Raw genomic sequence first — 20,194 nt, 5'->3', positions numbered from 1 at the left:
GTAATTATCTGTACAGTGCAGATACACTGAAGGAAGGCAATGTGTGTAATTATCTGTACAGTGCAAATACACTGAAGAAAGGTAACATGGTGTGTGTAATTATCTGTACAGTGCAAATACACTGAAGAAAGGTAACATGGTGTGTGTAATTATCTGTACAGTGCAAATACACTGAAGAAAGGTAACATGGTGTGTGTAATTATCTGTACAATGCAGATACACTGAAGAAAGGTAACGTGTGTAATTATCTGTACAGTGCAGATACACTGAAGGAAGGTGACATGGTGTGTGTAATTATGTGTACAGTGCAGATACACTGAAGGAAGGTGACATGTGTGTAATTATCTGTACAGTGCAGATACACTGAAGGAAGGTGACATGGTGTGTGTAATTATCTGTACAGTGCAGATACACTGAAGAAAGGTAATTTGTGTAATTATCTGTACAGTGCAGATACACTGAAGGAAGGCAATGTGTGTAATTATCTGTACAGTGCAAATACACTGAAGAAAGGTAACATGGTGTGTGTAATTATCTGTACAGTGCAAATACACTGAAGAAAGGTAACATGGTGTGTGTAATTATCTGTACAGTGCAAATACACTGAAGAAAGGTAACATGGTGTGTGTAATTATCTGTACAGTGCAAATACACTGAAGAAAGGTAACATGGTGTGTGTAATTATCTGTACAGTGCAAATACACTGAAGAAAGGTAACATGGTGTGTGTAATTATCTGTACAGTGCAAATACACTGAAGAAAGGTAACATGGTGGGTGTAATTATCTGTAAAGTGCTGATACATTGCAGAAAGGTAACATGGTGGGCATAGTTAATATCTGTCTAGTGCAGACATACTGATAAAATATACCACTGTAAGCATAAGTGTTATCTATCTAGTGCAGACATGTTGTAGATAGCACCTATTTGTCCTGTGCAAATATACTTAGGAATGGTACAATGGGTTGACATAGTGTGTGCTTTTTATGTAAATAAAAAGGTGACAGCATGCACACGTTGTCAACCCCCCAAACTCAGCCCCCCACACACAGCTATTCCAGCATCCTATTACTTGGCTATTTCTCCCCACTTGCCATAAACACTGTTCAAAATTCTCAGTGTGCATACTGTTTGCTGCTTTACTTCTACAATGATTACAGATATTTGGATTTAATTTAAACATTTTATTTCAAATTTTACAGCTCAAACACTGATAGACATTTGCTAAACAAAGCAATACAGTCTTAGGATGAAAACAAACTTAACATTAAAACTTCTCTGCCTTTGAAACTCACATTCACTGAAACAGCATTGAAACCCACATTCAAAGAAAATGCATTTGGCCAGTGGCGGATTAAATTTACCTTCGGGCTGTTTTCAGATTATAAGCCCTTGCCGACATTTTTAGGATGATGCAAAAGTTTTTTGATTCACCTTCCTGAATATATTGAATTATAAAATATAATAATTGAATTATATCCCTTGTATAATGCAGTACTAATTGTTAGAGCATGTTTTAAATGTATAGTTTTGAACATTTTTTCCAGTAAGCAATGAAACAAAACATATGAACCAATAATGACAAAACTGCCCAATTCAGAACATTTCAACCATAAAAGGCCACTCAAACTTATGTCATTAGTCATTACAATTCACCAATATTAACCAATATGCACAATCTCTGCAGAAGTAAAAGTCATCTGAATAATTCCACATTAAAGAGATCTGTAACTAATGAAAAGGTTGTAGCTAGCAAACAACTTTATATTTCAGTATTTCATCGACAGATTCAGTGCCTACTGCCCTTGAAGAATAAATTGCCTATGTTACATTTAAAAAAATGTCAAAGTAGTAATATTGCAATAGAGAATGGATGCGTATATCTCTCAACCTCTTAGAGTGAGAAATCTGGGCAAAACCATAAATAAAAGTGCGACAAAGCCCACAAAAATAGGGACACTTTTAAAATATTGCTGTTAGAAACTTAGAAAGTTGTACCAAAAAACACAAATCAGACCAGTAGAATTCCTCTCAAGAACAACATGTAATCCAAAAATATAAAACAAAAGAGTAATACCACCGCAGGAACTTTAATAAACTAAACACTTTAAAATACAAATATAAAGAGATGAGCACTTTCAGGTACTAAAAAACCCTTCATCAGATCTGTTATCAATAAAACTATTCACCATATTTATAAATACAAATAACCAATTGATTTCATGAGAATACACATCAAAGCATTCAAATTAACATAAAATAGGAATTAACCAATTGTTTATATTCTTCTTATGGTACATCAAATCATAATGACAACATAAAAATCTACTGCAAATCCATCCAATGTTTATCCTTGTGAACAAGCTTTTCATTGGATAGGAGCTTGAAAATAGCTTATTCATTTGTTAGTTGTATACCAATAGCGGTCTACACACTGAGTTGCGGCTGATCGCATAGTATTATCACTGTTTTCATCTATTTAATTTGAGTATCTTCACATCAAAATATATTAAACAATATAATAGTCAGAATTAACATTTTATCCGAAAAGGGACCTATAGACACATCCAGCTAGTAATTACATTATTCCCTTTTTATGTAAACTTAAGCCAACATATCAAACAGATGTAAATACTATGTGAGCAATATGCTCACAGCAACAGTCAAATAGTGTAGAATCATGTATATTTCTAAGTCTTCTAAACTGCATCTAAGATTATGCATTCATATTAGCTCAGTTACTCTGCACTAATAAATATTCAGTAAGATTAATTTCCTGTTAAATCTCAGCTGAGCACTGATATATTCATATATTAGCAGGTACTAATATCCCTTTACATAAAAATATCCCTTTTAATAAAATTTTAGCATCACTCTATTAAAATAGCAGATATATTTAAAAAAAGCAACTAGCATAGTTCCCAAAGGTTACAACACACTTTGTGGAGTAATGATGAAGTGCTATAAAATCCAAGTCCTAATTCTTTGCAAATCAACAAGCATAACTTGTTGATTGTTAGTTCTTGTGATGCAGGTCAATAGATCATTTTGTGTATAAGGGTGAATGGATTACATCATTTAAAAGCTATAGTTATATTCCTTTGCTTTAGATAGCTTAATGTTTAGACATTTGTTGATGTGAGTCCCAATTTAAGCAAATGGCCCTTGTTTTTTTGCTTTGTATATGTGTACACTTTGACAATGGTGATTAGCTGTTGTTAGTGTGGCAGATTTTTGTGCAACCCAGTGTTAGAGCCTCAGAGTCTAATGAAGTTGCTTCAGTTGGATTTGCTAATATGAACCAATCAAGACCCTCGTCTGAGATTTTCGACCAGTTAGGACCTGGATTTTATAGCTCTTCATCATTACTCCACAAAGTGTGTTGTAACCTTCGGGAACTATGCTAATTGCTTTTTTTTTATATATCTGCTGTTTTAATAGAGTGATGTTAAAATTTTATGAAAATGGATATTTTTATGTAAAGGGATATTTGTACCTGGGTAATATATGAATATGTCAGCACTCAGCTGAGATTTAACGGGAACTCAATCTTACTGAATAGTCATTAGCACAGAGTACCTGAGCTAATATGAATGCATAAGCTTATATGCAGTTTAGAAGATGTAGAAATATATATGATTCTACACTATTTGACTGTTGTTGTGAGCATATTGCTTACATAGTATTTACATCTGTTTGATAATTTGGCTTAAGTTTAAATAAAAAAGGGAATAATGTGATTATTACCTAGATGTGTATATAGGTCTCTTTTCTGACAAAATGTTAATTCCAAGTATTATAGTGTTTAATATATTTTGATGCAAAGATGCTCAAATTAAATGGATGAAAACAGTGATCATACTACATGATCAGTCGCAACTCTGTGTGTAGATCGCTATTGGTATACAACTAACTAATGAATAAGCTATTTGCAAGCTCCTATCCAATGGAAAGCTTATTCACAAAGATAGACACTGGATGGATTTGCATTAGACTTTTATGTTGTCATTATGATTTGCTGTAGCATAAGAAGAATATAAATGCTTGGTTAATTCCTATTTTTATGTTAATTTGAATGTTTTGGCATGTATTCTCATGAAATTGATTGGTTATTTGTATTTATAAATATTGTGAATAGTTCTATCGATATTAGATCTGATGAAGGGTTTTTTTAGTACCTGAAACTGCTCAACTCTTAATATTTGTATTTTAAAGTTTTTAGTTCATTAAAGTTCCTGCCATGGTATTACTCTCTTGTTTTATATTTTTAAACTTAGAAAGTTGATAGAACAACAGGTTTTGCATTAGCATGAAATTTTTGATGGGTATGATGTCTGAAACTCAAATGTCTGCAATTTTTTTCTAACTTCAGTCTTTAATGATTTGCCTGTAAGATTTGCCAGTAATTTGCCAGAAAAACCCAATGAAAAATGGAAATATGCAAAACATGAGACAAAAATCTGGACATTCTGTGAAAATCTGTACAGCTGAGAGGTATTACGGCAAACTGAAAACAAGTTCATAGTTACTAGGCATCTTATCCAAAGGAAGACATACTCAGGACTGCATACCCTGCCCCCTTAAAATACAACACAGTATCAGCAATCCATCTACATCCTGTGGGAGTAGGACCCACAGCCTTTTGCATAAGAACAAAAGTATGCTACCTATTCTGCTAATAATACTGCTTTAAAGCTCCGTGCCACAATAGTGATACCATTTCCTAATCAAAACAGTTGCACATTGTAAACAGACTTAGCATGAGCAGCAGTGAACTTTTCTTCCCTTGAAACACACAGGTCCTTGAAAATGCATTTAAAACTAAATTCCTTAAAAAATGCACCTGAAATTCAGTTCCTTGAAAAATGCAGCTTGGTAGCTGGGGTAGGATTCAGGCTCTTGTTTCCTGCAACTAATATACAATAAGCAAATTATTAACCACCTGCTATCCCTAACTAGGGCATTTCAACCTCACACACAAACACCTCAACCTCTTAGTACAAGAAATCTGGACAAAGCCAAAAATAAATAGGGACAGATTATAAATATTGCTCTCGTGAACTTAGAAAATTGCTAGAATAACAGGATTTTTATTATGCATTTTTTTAAAAGTTATGAAGTCTAAAACTGAAATGCCTATCATTAATTAGCAACTTCAATCCTTTTTATGAGGAATAGACAAAAATATGGAGAAAAATCTGGACATTCTGCAAAAACGTGGACAGTTGAGGGGTATGCTACCTACCTCTTACACAAACACACACTCTCTCACACACACACACACACACACACACACACACACACACACACACACGCACGCACGCACGCACACACACACACACACACACACACACACACACACACACACACACACACACACACACACACACACACACCTGGAACCTCTGCAGCTCACAATTTCTGACTCCCTCTTAACAAAGTAAAAAAAAATCTTACCTCACTTCAAATCACTGCTTCTTACACACATGCACACACACCCCTAACTACCTACTTCTTACACATGCACACACACACCTACCTCTTACTTGTCCAGTCATGGCCCGCAGTCCAAATGTCTTCAAGCATTCAAATTCCACGTGCGTGGAAGAGGAAGATGTAAACAATCAGTTACACAGATGCAAAAAAAAAAAACCTTAAGAAAATTAATCTCTTGACTGGTGGGCCCCCTCCCAGCCAGTGTGGGCAGTCGATGCCATGATCAGTTGTCATGGCTGAGGTGCTGGTATATCGTACTGGTGCTTACCATCCCAAAAAAAGCCCTGAACATAGTTATTATCTGTCTAGTGAACATATGCAGAAGAAAAGTACCATGGTGATTCAGCTTTCTATCTAGTGCAGGCATTGATTTTTATCCTTCAGGAACAAACTTTCCAGCTCATTTATCAGGCACATAAAACAATACTTCATCATATACTTCATGATTTGATTTGTACATTCTCCATTTACTTACTGAGTGACTCACAGGAAATCACTTTTCCAGACAGTGCTCTCAGGTTTCAAGTGTGTGCCCAGTTTTCTAATTAATTAAATAAAAAAACTGAAGCCACTTCTGGGCCTTTTGCACATAGCACTGTTTCAAAGAGAAAAAAATGTAATCATGGGTTTGCATCTGAATCTTGCTACTTCTTCCCAAAATGCTTTTCAGCATTATTTTGTTTCATGCTTTAAGGAGTACCAAGCCAGAACGCATTATGGAAAACCAGAAATTCCAGTTACCTTATCTTCACAATGAGCAAACATACTGATATTTATTATGATGTATGCATTTTATTCTATTTCATTTTAAATAAATACTAGACATATTACATTATGCAAAAAGGCAAATTCCACTAAATAAGGAACATGTTCTTTGCCTTTAGAAAAAAATCTATAACAGCTCTTCTTCCATAGGTTAATGCTAGGGCCTTGTGGGCCATGTTAAGCCTAGCCAAATTTATCAACTCAAAGGTAAGAATAAACCCCTGTACCTTGTATTGGTGAGGCAAACACTTTTAAACATTATGCCACACACACACACACACACACACACACACACACACACACACACACACACACACACACACACTTAAGACTCAAAGTAGACTACTGCAACTTTATTTTAGCCTGACAGTTTTCAAAGCTCAATAATGTTAATTTTAAATTAAGCATACATAGATGTCCATTTATATATGTGTGTGTGTGTGTGCGTGTGTGTGTGTGTGTGTGTGTGTGTGTGTGTGTGTGTGTGTGTGTGTGTGTGTGTGTTTTTGTGTGTGTTTGTGTGTGTGGGTGGGTGTGTACGTATGTGTATATGTGCAGATGCTCACAGATACACAAACACAAAAGCACAGAACACACCAAAACATACACACAAGCACAGAACTTGCGTATATGCATTTGTCATTTGACTAGAGATAAAAATATGTATTTATTTATCTTTATAGATAATGGGCCAGATTCACGAAGGCTTGCATGGAGTCTAAGAGTAGAGTAAGACTCCATGCAGCCAACATGTCTGCCGAGCAATCCAGGAACAGCCGGTAGGGGCGTGCAACAGAGCTCCCAAAATGAGTCCTACAGGAACAGGGCTTGGATACGCAAGTTACCTCAATTGCAGGTGAAAGCTATGCAAATGAGGTAAATTTGCAATCCAGAAAACCCGAACCTGTCCGAGTAAGAGTAGTGTTATTTGCAGAAATGTACTCAGTTGACAACTGAGTACTGTTCTGCAAATAGCAAAACGGAGCCATGACAGCTCCAAAAAAGGATGCATCCAGTTGAGGAAGCATGCCAATGGCCAAAAATACGGCCATTGGCAATGTTCACTGATGCAAAATAAAAATAAAATACATTTTTTTTTTCATCCTGATCTCCGGGGTTTAAGCATAGTGCAGTGCTGCGCAAACCCGCTTCACTGTAAAAAACAGAAAATCAATAATTAAGATCCACAAATGTGGATTTTATTGCTATTCTGAATTTACAATGCAAGGGAATGGCAGGCTGAAGACAACATGGCTACCGAGTAGAGGTTGCTAAGGGGGGAAGCTCAGTCTAAGAGATGTAACCAAGCATTTGTAGGCACTCCTATGCAAATGAGGGTTAGGATAGAGAATCGCAAGTTTACATAGCAAATGAGCACAGTCAGTGGAGTGTAGGAGTAGGATAAGGGGAGTAACAGAGTAGAAGATAGGGCACATCATGAGGGGGGTATGTATGAAAGAAGTGAAGCTCATTGGAGCAGAGTGGCATGTGTCAGCTGTCATTTACACATCATTGGAAGAGGTGTGTCAACAAGTAGGCTAAGTAAAGGCAAGAAATTCAAGGTGTATGCCATGGATAACACTAAAGTTTCTTGCTGAGTGTGTATGCATGCGGGTGCACGCCTGTAAACCTGAGTAAGACTGTGTGTGCGCGTGTAAGCATGTGTGTGCACGTTTAAGCTGGAGTAAGCATGTATAAGGCTGTTTAAAGTTGTGTAAGCGCGTTTGTACCAGTGTGCACGCGTTTTACCAAGAATAAGCAAATTTTAGTCAGTGTAAGCATGTGTGCGTGCGTGTGAGCTGGTGTGCGCGTGTTTGCGCTTGGGTGCATGGCATTGCCCCCTGAGGAAACAAAAAGGGAAAAGGAAGCACAACAAATAGTAGGAAGTTAACCAGGAAGAACTAGCAGAGCTAGCAGGTGAACACAATCAGAATCAGGCAATTACACAGGCAGTACACTAGCCCAGCCCAGCACTTAAAACTCTGCGAACAACATTCCACTATGTTTCTCTCAAGAGACACTGCAACACTGCAGTAAGCTAATAGAAGTGAAAACTGAAAAAGCTTTACTGAGACAAAGAAATGTTAGGGGCTGCCATTGCTGTTATAAGGCAACATATGCAACATGCTGAGGGTGGTGACAATGCAAATGCTGCTGGACAACCCACAGTGAGGAGACGGAGAAGAGTGTACAGGCCCAGGGTAACCTACCAGGGGCTACATGAGCTGGAGATAGTGGAGCACTATAGAGTGGACAGAGACCTCTTGCAGCAAATCGTTGAGCTGTGCAGGCCACGCCTCACACACAGAACCAATAGAGGGGAACCCATCCCAGTAGAAACCAAGGTATGTGTTGGACTAAGAATATTAGCAACAGGTACCTTCCAGAGACCAACTGGTGATATGATGGGGATATCACAGGCACCAGCATCCAGGGTACTGCACCAGTTCCTGGATACCATGTCAGCACATGTCAGTGATCATGTATATTTCTCCAATTCCCGTGAGGTATTGGCCAGCAATATGTGTCTCTTCCAGCAAATAGCAGAATACACTGAGGTAGTGGGTGCAATAGACTGCATGCATATATGCATCAAAGCACCAGCCGGTGAGCGGGGTAGGGTCTACTTCAACTGCAAGGGCTTCCATCCATCAACTGCCAGGTTGTGTGTGATGCCCAGGGCATAATACTGAATGTGTGTGCTGGCTGTCCTGGAAGCTACCATGATTCCCATATCTGGCATCTGACACAGCTGTACCAGACATTTGCCAATGGGGACATCCCTCATGGTCACCTAGTGGGGGATGCTGGCTATGCACTGGAGCCGTGGCTGATGACACCCATCAGAAACGCACACACACCTGAACAGGAATGCCATAATGAGGCACACGCACAAACACGAAATGTAATCGAGTGTGTGTTTGGCCTGCTCAAGTCACGGTTCCGGTGCCTGGACACATCTGATGGAGCCTTGCAGTACTCACCAACTATATGTACCCAAATTGTCATGGTATGTGCCATGCTTCATAATATGAGCCTGCGAAAACAGCTGCAGCAGGAGCAGCATAGGCCTGGGCCAAACAGCCCCCCACCATTGCCAAGGCCATCACAGGCAGAGCATGACTTGGAGGAGGAAAAACCTGAGCCTGCCCCAGTAGGCAGAAGGAGGCATGCCCAGTATGCTTTGGCCTTGGCAAAGAGGCAATGCATAGCACATACACTGGCTCAGTAGGAACCCTGAAAATTATACCTCTCTCTGACTCACACATATAGTAAAAGGGATGCCTAACTTCACACTACCTGTTTCCAAACATGTATAGGGAGTGCAGTATGTGCATCTGACATAGGCAGCCCTGCAGCACCACCTGAGGCATGATTGCCATGTGTTAAGCAATATAAAGCAGTGCTAAACAGCTTTCACCACCATTTAGTATATGTAAAGCAATTGCACACACTAACACTAGCACAACTGTGGTCAATGCTGAGCAATATTGGGCAACGTTCTGCAGTGTTGGTTAACGTTGAACAATGTTGTACAAGCCTGGTCTACGTTGGGCATAGCTGAACAAAAGCCAACATGCTCATATTTGCTCTACTGGCCCTTAAGCAGTCTGGTCTGCTCAGTATGAAAACATAAAGCAGTGACATGCCTCGAACCCAGGATACTGTGCATTACAGTCATAGTACTGAACCACTAAACCATGACAGTGTTGCACTGGTCAGTCTGTATGAAGAAATGTTGATAAGTCTATGCAACGTATCTCATGGAAACCCTGCAGGCACAGCATAATCCCTGTCGAGTTATGACACAAAGGTGAGCCCTGCAGTAAGAATAGAACCTGATTTTCAACACACATATAGTATAATTGTTAATATTGGTCATGTTCACACACATCAACAAACGTAGAGGACTTCAGACAGCATCATACTGAAAGGTCACACTGGGCATGCTCACACACTTGAATAAATGAAACAAATGTCAGGCAACAAAACACTGAAAGGACAGACTGGACATGCTCACACACTTAGGCCATGTCTGAGTATAGCAGTGGGCCACACATATCCGGCAGTTGCATGTGTTAACACAGGAACCTCTCATGTGCACACAGTTATATGACAACAGACACATATATAATATATTGGAACCCTGTCATAATAAAATATGTCCTGCAGATACTTAGGTTGTTCGTAGAAAGTGTGAAAGCAAAGAAGAGAAAAAAACTGCAATCAGTATCATCAATAAACAATGTGCATCCCGAACATTACCATAGGTGCATAGGTTGATACTAGCCTATCTACCCTAGGGCATGTATAAGCCTAGCCAAAGTGTGTTTGGCTTTTGCAGCCCTGTTAGATTAGTAGACTGTGCCTGTGAATAGTAGGACACACAAGATAGGCCTTTTATGTTTGCTTTATTGTGCCTCTGTCCAGCAGGGACCCAGAAGAGATTCCAGAGGTAAACATACGATCACCCATCCACTCATCAATGTCTCCTGTAGGGGGTCAGTGGGGGGCTCAGCCTATGCGGGACTGGGATCCCATTCCAGAGTGAGGGGAGCATCTGGGATAGAAATGTGTCCCTCCAACATGTCCTATAAATATCTGTGCTGAGGTGTAAGTCCCTGGAGCATGTAGCTCTAAGGGATCTGGATATCCTGAGGTGGAGCATGTCCATTAATTCTGTGTTGGACATGGCTGTAAACAGCAGGCACAGATCGCATACGAGTAGGTGGTAAGCGAGTGAGTAGAGCTGGAGTTACTTTAGCCGAACTGCACAGGGCATTTGTGTGAGTCCCTAGATCCACTTGGTGAAGTACTTTTGTGGCCAATACAGTTGCTGCAGGTGTCAGGTAAGGTACATCCCAAATGGGGCATTGTATCCAATCATGGACCTCATGTGTATAGGGGCACAATGACTTTACTTGATCTAGATGTGAAACCTGTTGGGATAGGGAGGGCTATATAGAATGTCTGTCTAACCACTATGGCAATGCAATTGTCAAAGGCAAGATTACAAACTACTCATGTCCCCATATCCCTAACAACTGCTACCATACTTAATGTATTAACACCTATGTGGTAATGTGTGGGCACTATGTGATTCCCAAAGGGGATGACTATGCATTTAATGGCATTCAGCTGTAGGCCATGGCTCTGACACCAGTTATCCATCTCTGTGACACCCTTTTGGAGGATGCTTGTGCCAGCTGGAGAGTCAAATATGGCACCCAGTTTGCAGTCATCTACGAACATGGTCAGCCATATTCCTCCTGTGATAGCCTGTATGTCAGAGAAATATATACTGAACAAGACAGGTCCCAGGACTGAGCCTTGTGGGATGCCACGTGTAACTGGTGTAGAGTCAGACATGGCACCTGCAATACATACCATGTGGGTGCTATCCCTGATCCAATTAGCAATCCATCTTGTGACATATGTGTTGATATCTAAGCTGGTGAGCTTATCTATGATGCCCGAGTGGGGTATTTGTGTGAAGGTTTTTGCGAGGTCCAGGTAGGCTGTGTGGACTACCTTCCCTACGTCTATGGATCCGGTAACTGTTTAAAGAAGTCGACCATGTTCAAGAGGCAAGATCTGCCCACAACAAAGCTGAATTGTGTAGGATCCGGTGCCTGTAGTTTCCCGATGTCTGTGTGCATGAGTACCATGATGATATGCTCCATAGCTTTGCAGACCAGGCTAGATAGGCTTATAGGGGAATAGTGTCCAGGGTCTGTTGTGGCACCACCTTTGTGGAGCGGGACCACTGTTGCTGTATGCCATTCATTGGGTACATATCATGTAGTAAGTCTGATATTGAACAGTGACTTCATGTGAGGGTTACGTTCATCATGAAGCTTGTGTAAGATGCAGGCTGGGACACCGTCCAGTCCCATTGATGCTGTGTTGTCTGCTTTGGAGAGGGCAGCACTCACCTGATCATCTGTGATGTCAGGGAGGCTACACTCTGTTGGGATGGACATTTGCTCATTGGGGGGATGGGGGGGTGACATTTGCACTGAACCTGTTTGCCAGGATGATGGCAATGTCTGTGGGTTCAGTGTATTTATTGTCATTTTGCAGTAACACACAGCATATCTGGGAGTTTGCACCCAGGTTCATGACATAACTAAAGAAGGCCTTGTGACTGTTCTCAGTGTGTGGTGCAATTTACCTTTCGAAGTGGATCTTAGATGAATTCATGAGTGAAAGTAGCTTTTTGCTAGTACTGATCAGAGATGCCTTCCCTTATTGGGATTGTGCTCTATCATGTAGTAGCCCCCTCCTTTTGTTGTATAGCTTATTTATGGCCGTGGTCCACCAGGCAGGTCCCCTGCCTTTGGAGGAGTGAGTCTTGTTCTTATTTGGGATAGCACGATCCATGCATTCCAGTAGGTGTTAATAGAATGTGTTTGTAAAGGATTCAGCGGTCTGAGCCGTACTTGTCTCTGTCCCGGGGTCTTTGAAGGATACCACCTTGGTTTAGAGAAGTGTGATGTTTGCTGTTGGTAAGTACTTCACTGAGAGAACCTAGGATGGGGATGGGGACGGGATATGGATGTCCAGTGAGATAAATGTATGGTCTGACCTTACCAATGAGGGGCATACCTCTGGTGTGGAACATGGAGTCTCTATTTTGGTGATGATCAGGTCCAATATGTTTTCCCCTCATGTGAGTGTGGTGACCAGTTGTGACATAGCATTTGTGTTTAGAAATTCTAGCAACCGTTGAGCGAGGGTGTTGTGGCTTGAGTAGTATTCCCAGCCAATGTTTCCGTAGTTGAAGTCACCCCATATAATGGTGTTTGTTGAGACTGTCATATCCTCCAGTGTTCCCAGGAAAGCTGAGTGGGGTTCCTGAGTTCGGGAGGGTGGTCTGTAGCAGGCTACAAACTGAAAGGCAGTTTTGCCCACTGTTAGTTGCACATGTATGGTCTCTGATGCTTCCTGCAGTGCTACTAACCTGAAGGTGTGTGTATCTGTGATGTATACGGATACTCCCCCTAAATTTGTTGGTCGGTCCGAGTCTTGTGGCCGAAAAGCATGGTATGAAGTATAACCTGCTAGTACTGGTGTGCATTTGGGAGCCTGAACCAGGTGTCTGTTACTGCACAGATATCGACATTCTCCATACTGAGGAGAGTCTGGAGTGCGTGCATTCTGGGATCTAGACATCTGGTGTTGAGCAGCATTACCTGTACTTTCTTTTACCTTGTATTGTCCATGGAGGTGGGTTTGTCATTTCAGCCTTTCCTAAAAAAGGCACTGTGGGGGTGGCAACAGCCTTAGCCAGTATTTGAAAGTCCGGGGTTGACAGGTGCAAGCTGTCCATAGCGAAGCTACGTGGCATGTTGAGCATGTCATCCCAGGCTGACAGACACTGGATCCCCTTTGAATGACACCAATATGTTAGCCAACTGTTACAATTGATCAGCTTGTCTGTATACTGTGCCATCATTCTTGGTGAGGGTAAGATGCTATACAAGGTCAGGGTCATGCTGGCCTGGGTTACATGATCAGGGAGCTCCTCTATGCCCCTTGTCATGTAGTCCAGGGAGGAACGTCTGAGGTAATTCACACCAGCATGGACAATGATGGAGCCATATTTATACTTGGTTTTGAGTGACCTGAGTGCATGTTTAATGTGGCAGAACCTGCCACCCGACAGATAGCTCAAAGTGTCCTTCTCCATGTTCAGCCTGGTGAGTGTGATGTCAGTGTGTCTGTCAATAGGGTCATCTATTACAAGTGTATTAGGTGTGTTTTTAGCCCAAAGGGCAGTGACTGTGTGGCACACTGACTTTGTGAACCATGTGATATGTGGGAAATGTCGTGGGGTAGCAGTTGTCTGGGTGTCTGCTTAGGAGGTCTCTGCTGCTTAGGCAGATATTATGTAGAGCCTCTGAATATGTATTTGTGTGGTAATGTAGTTTGTTTGCTGTCACTATAGGTCTATGTGTGATGGAGTTGTAGTATGTGTGGTTACCTTCACCACCTGATAGACTGTGCCGGTCATGGTTCGAGAGAGCTCAGCCTCCCGTTTGTCTATATAGTTGCATCTCCCACATATATCTGAGTTTGTTGGGAGGAGGTGAGGGTTGTCTGTGTACATAAGGCAGTTGTAACATTGCCTCAAAAGTCCCATATTCACCAGCTGGACTGGAGAGTACATGCAAAACCAACCGTTGGACATGCTAGGATATTACGTTGACATACTCTCTGTTTACTGATCAAAAGGGATCAGTAGGGTGTTAAGTGTATAAAAGAGTATAACAGGGGTTTAGTGCTCAGGTATGTTGGTGTTTTTGAAAGATTATCTGCAAAGGAGTCCAGACAGAACCATGACACTTCCTTCAGCTATGTCATACACAGCACTGCACACACATATATGTCCTGAGTCAGGGCCAACTGTACCTGACTGACAAAGCCGACATCTTGTCAGACAGGCCCATACATACATACCCACCTCCCACTGATAAATGTCCCTATCATCATACCAGGAGATATCACATGTAGAATGGGTAAACAGCTCCTTCCAAAGCCGAAAACATGGCATCAACTGGATGACATTGTTTCCCGATATGTATCATAAGTGAACTATAGAACAAACAGACCCTGCACCTGAACAGTCTGTTGAGCCACACCTTCTCTACAGGATCTGAAACTGTTGAATGTGTTACAGCAACATATGGCACACCCCACAAATGTTGGTGCACAACAGACCATGGGAACTATAGTCCTATAAGCCTATGACGTCTGATCTGCAAGGCCATTGAGTCCATCATGATTGAAGTCATGAACAGAGCTATTGGAAGCCGACAAACACACAGCCCTGCCAACTGTGGTATGATCATGGGCAGATCATGGTTCCCAAACCTGCTAGACTGTTTGCAAGGCAGCCACCCAGGATACACATCACTGAAGGGAGCTACATACATCCCACATAGACTCTGAGTAGCGCTTTATCAACATCACAGACACATGTTGTATCCACAAATTCAACAACCTGTGCATAAATATGTATTGTCATTTGAAGGAATGGAAATTTGTCCACAGAGAGATCACACAAGCTAAGAATTGTGGAGTCCTGTTCAAGCTGTTAACACCTGCTGACCCACATGGTTCATTCCTGGGATTGCATAAAACACACTGCACACACATTACCATGTCCAGTCTGATGATGTCAGCATCCTACAAATATAGCAGGAGAAATGAAAACACCCTGTAAAGTATATAGTGCATTGTGTTAATGCGTACCTCTGTAGTATCATAACATAGTTAGGTAAGGATTTGAATCCTCCAATTGCTCTGTGTGTGTGTGATTTCTTGTGAGAGGAGTGCCCTTTTTGGAGACTAGGAAAGCACATGAAAAGAGGTAGATTCTTCTTTGGCAAGTCTGATGATGTCAGCATCCTAGAAATATAGCAGGAGAAATGATAATGCCCAAAAAAGCATATAGCACGTCGTGTTAATGTGTATCTCTGTAATATCATAACATAGATAGGGGTTTGAATCCTGCAATTGCTTTGTGTGTGTGATTCTTTATGAGAGGAGTGCCCTTTTTGGAGACTAGGAAAACACATGAAAAGAGGTAGATTCTTCTTTGGCAAGTCTGATGATGTCAGCATCCTAGAAATATAGCAGGAGAAAAGAAAACGAAAAGCAAAGCATATAGCGTGTCATATTAATGTGTATCTCTGTAATATGATAACATAGTTAGGTAGGGGTTTGAATCCTGCAGTTGCTTTGGGTGTGTGCATGTGATTTCTTGTGAGAAGAGTTGCCTTTTTGGAGACTAGGAAAACATGAAAATAGGTAGATTCTTCTTTGGCAAGTCTGATGGTGTCAGCATCCTAGAAATATAGCAGGAGAAATGAAAGCACCCAGTAAAGCATATAGTGTGTTGTATTAATGTGTATCTCAGTAGTATCATAACATAGTTAGGTAGGGGTTTGAATCCTGCAATTGCTGAGTGTGTGTGTGTGATTTCCTTTGAGAGGAGTTCCCTTTTTGGAGCCTGTGAAAACACATTCAAAGAGGTAATCTCTTTGCCATGTCTGATGATGTCAGTATCCCAGAAATACAGTAGTGGAAATGAAAACGTCCAACAAAGCATATAGCATGTCATGTTAATGTGGATGTCCCTACTATCATAACGTAGTTAGGTTGGGGTATGAATCCTACAATTGCTGAGTGTGTATGTGTGACACTGTTGGTTAATGTGTTGTGGGTTTTGCTTTTACAACTGTATGACATATCAGTAAAACAACAGTATGTGCATTGCACACTTCCGGTATCTGTGTGGCACATACATATATGTGCACGTGACCTCAATTGTTATCTGTGTGGCAAATACATATATGTACATGTGACCTCAATGAGTTCATAGGTGTGAAGCCTGCTTTCTACACGAATACATCTGTTACCATTGACAGTCTGTGCTGCTGCTTCTCAGACCTTAGGTCACATATGTATGCATGTGTCAAGGCCAGCCACTGTAGTGATCTGTGGCCTAGGTCATCTGTGTCACACACACCCATGACAGTTTCTATAGAATAGTGTGAATGAGGGTTCATGACTGGGGTATATGTCAAACAAGTTGGAACACAACACAGTCTGTCAATAATGGCCATTCATTACAAGTGTACAACACCTCCGTGGATATGCATACAGACCCCTTCATGCTTATGTGATGCACTGAGGGACATCAGCATACCTTTGGAAATGTGAATACCAAAGGACAGATGGCATAACATGTGGCTGTATGTACACATTGGTACCCCTGCTACATGTTGTGGGTTACTAACAAAGTGGTACTGTCAGGATACTATGTATTGTAAATGTGAATGACTATGCTATAGTTGGCTTATAGCTTTACAGCATGTGTTGGTCAACAGGTATCTGTCTGTATGATACCCTTGTGAAGGATAAGTGTCTCATCTGGAGAATGCATTGTAGGCCACTGTATGCATTACCAGATCTGGACGGAGATATCCCTAGTGTGTTTGCTTGTACCTGGGACGTCTACATGCCAAACAGGAGTAGTCCCAGGAATGGGTGGCGGCCAATACCACTGGCTACTGATATAGTATAGTACCGGAAGGACTCAAATGCTACTGTGTATCCTACATCCATGTGTCAGTTGTCAAGACATCAGCTAACGACTGGGTAAAGTCAGGCTGTTGAGGTTATGTATACTACCAGTATGCAAAACAATGACCGATATAAACAGCATCACCCACAGCATGGTGTCAAACCATGTCATAAACACATGTGTACCCAAGTCGTAACATATGTGTAGTAAAATGCATACTGGCCACCAATAGGAAATATGAAGTGTTAACACTATGTAATACAGGGCTTGTCACCCTTCCCATGTGTCCACTATGCACATACATGCAGATGGTGCACCTCTACCATGTTCACAAATGTACACCTGCAAATCTGTACTGCACACATCACACACGTACCATCCACTCACCAACACATGCTGCCAGTACCGCGCACATCAGCCAAGTGGCATATGGGCGGACAATACAGTATTGGAATTAACACTGGTGTAAACAATACTACATTGATAATCATAGCTTTAATGCATCATGCCTGCTCAGATATACCGACAAGGATATCAGTACACCTTGCTGTGGACAACATGCTAACATTGCTACACTGCTATTAGGTCGCCCTGTGCATCAGCACCATGTAAGCCTGTTCCTGCATCATTGTCACAGATGACAGGAGGTGGCACAGTTTCATCATATGCACAGGGTGTGTTATTGGTTTGCCAGAGCCCGACAATGACCCATCCAATCGACATGTATGTGTGTGTGTGTGTGTGTGTGTGTGTGTGTGTGTGTGTGTGTGTGTGTGTGTGTGAGGGACAACAGTACAATATGGGTCAATGTTGGTGTAATGTGTGTGTGTATGTGTTAGCCCTAGGTGTTTGGTTTATGTGTGTGTGTCTGCATGCACACAGTTCCACATTGTGGCTGCCACATACGGGTGATTGTGGGACAGCCACGGACTGTACCTGCCAGGCTGTACAGATCACTGTCTCTGGCCACAGACACAGTACCTGTGCCTGCCAGGGGTGCCACAGACAGTATCAGGTACCAAGCCAGACTGGGTACTATCGTCAGAGGCAGAGGGATGACGACTGGACCCATGTCCCTGCTGGGACAGGCCAGAGCCACATGCAGTGGTCGTCTAGGATGGTCTATTGACAGGCCAGCCCCAACATCACTGGGGCTGGTACTGCCACTACGGGAGTGGCTGGGACTTGTGTGTCGTCGGCGATGAGTGCCAGCTGATGATGTTGCTGGCATACCTCCATGTCAACATCTCAGCCATCCTGCACTGTCCTGGCACATGGACATCACGTTGCGGAGGGCATCTAGTGTTTCTCCCCAATGTCTATCAATGACCTCTGTGTAATTACGGATGGCACCGGCAAGGTCACGGATACTGTCATTGATAGCGATGTTGTGAGCCCTCTGCGCCCTTAGTCCCTGCCTGGTGTACCATTCCATACGTGCCTGTGCCTGCATTACAGACCGGAACATAGCTGAGGTTGTGAGACCTGTGGGGGCATGTCTGCCAGGGGCATTACGACCAGCAGTGCTCCCACGAGCACCCCTGGACATATGCCTATGTGGTACTGTTCCTGGTGTCTGGGTATGGCTGCTGTGTGGGGTTGCATGTGCCATAGATACCACACTATCCTGGTCGATGCCTACTGTATGCTGTTCCTCCACTAAGGCCATTGGTGTTGAGGGATGTATCGGCAGTATGAATGTGCGCATAGATGGGGTGGACAGCTGTGTACTGTCAATTGGCAGACCAACGACAGACCCTGAAAAACCTGCCTGTGCCACTACACATGTGTCATCATGCCCACTATTTGTGGCAGTGACCTCAGGTTCCCTGCTGCACTCATCCAATACCTCAGCACCTGTGAGAGGAAGACAGGAAACACACTTCACAATATGTACAGGATGTTAGCGCACATGCACACGTGAACACATGCACACATGCACACATGTACACATGCACACATGCACACATGTGCACATGCACACATGCACATATGCACACATGCACACATGAACACATGCACACATGCACACATGCACACATGAACACATGCACACATGAACACATGAACAAATGCACGCATGAACACATGCACACATGCACACATACACTACTCAGTCAAGTTGACACACACACACACACACACACACACACACACACACACACACACACACACACAGACAAACACCAACAGCAATATGGAACATATCCATTATTGGTTGATGGTGCAGTACAGTATCACAAGCCAAAGAGTCCTATCACACGTGTCAGCATGCAGGATGTGTGTTGCTCAACAGCATGCAGTGCAAGTGTGGAGAGTCCTTGTTGATAACAGTATACATGTCTTTGATGCATGTGTGTTGTTCAATGATTGGCCTCACCTTGGAACACAACGTGTATATGGACACAACATTGCTGTGCAAGTCTGGAACGCTTTCCAATGTCCAGTGCACCATCACTCATAGGTATACATACCATGGCCGGATGCACACAACTGTCAGGTGTATAGCAATGAATGCTATGTGTAGTACTGTAGTTACTGTAACTGGATGTAGTGTAGTACCATGAGCCATCATCAGGCAGCATCATGTGGTCACTCAAGGCCACTAATGTATGTCACACTGGCAGCTATCTTGCTGTACCTGACCTGCACCACTTTGGCTACATTAACCATTTCACAGCCAGTTGTTACATGGATATGTAAGGTGTTCAATAGGGAGCATTGCCTCACATGACTGTGTTGTGTGTTGAAGCATGTCACACCGCCCCATGATAGTCCTCTACCCCCAGGTATAGTATGTGTGCTGTGTTGTTGACATTTGGGATACTGGAGTATGACC

The sequence above is a fragment of the Protopterus annectens genome, chromosome 1.part2 (assembly GCF_019279795.1).
Source record: "Protopterus annectens isolate FY-2018-M chromosome 1.part2, PAN1.0, whole genome shotgun sequence".
NCBI lineage: Eukaryota > Metazoa > Chordata > Ceratodontiformes > Protopteridae > Protopterus > Protopterus annectens.
This window is presented reverse-complemented; position numbering follows the sequence as displayed.